The sequence below is a fragment of the Lupinus angustifolius genome, chromosome LG07, assembly GCF_001865875.1.
Source record: "Lupinus angustifolius cultivar Tanjil chromosome LG07, LupAngTanjil_v1.0, whole genome shotgun sequence".
Lineage (NCBI taxonomy): Eukaryota > Viridiplantae > Streptophyta > Magnoliopsida > Fabales > Fabaceae > Lupinus > Lupinus angustifolius.
The window spans coordinates 6,746,280-6,746,490 of record NC_032015.1 but is presented as its reverse complement, the minus strand read 5'-3'; positions in this window follow the sequence as shown (position 1 = coordinate 6,746,490).

The following is a 211-nucleotide window of genomic DNA, read 5'->3' as shown; positions in this document are numbered from 1 at the left end:
GAGGATGAGGTTAGGATGAGGATGAGGATGACGTTAGGATGAGGTTGTGGAGGAGGATAGGATGACGATGAAGACGAGGATAACGATATGATGATGTTGTGGAGGAGGATAGGATGAGGATGAGGAGGAGGATAAGGATAGGATGAGGATATGATGAGGATGAGGGTAGGATTAGGAATTGGAGGAGGAGGATAAGGATGAGGATAGGATG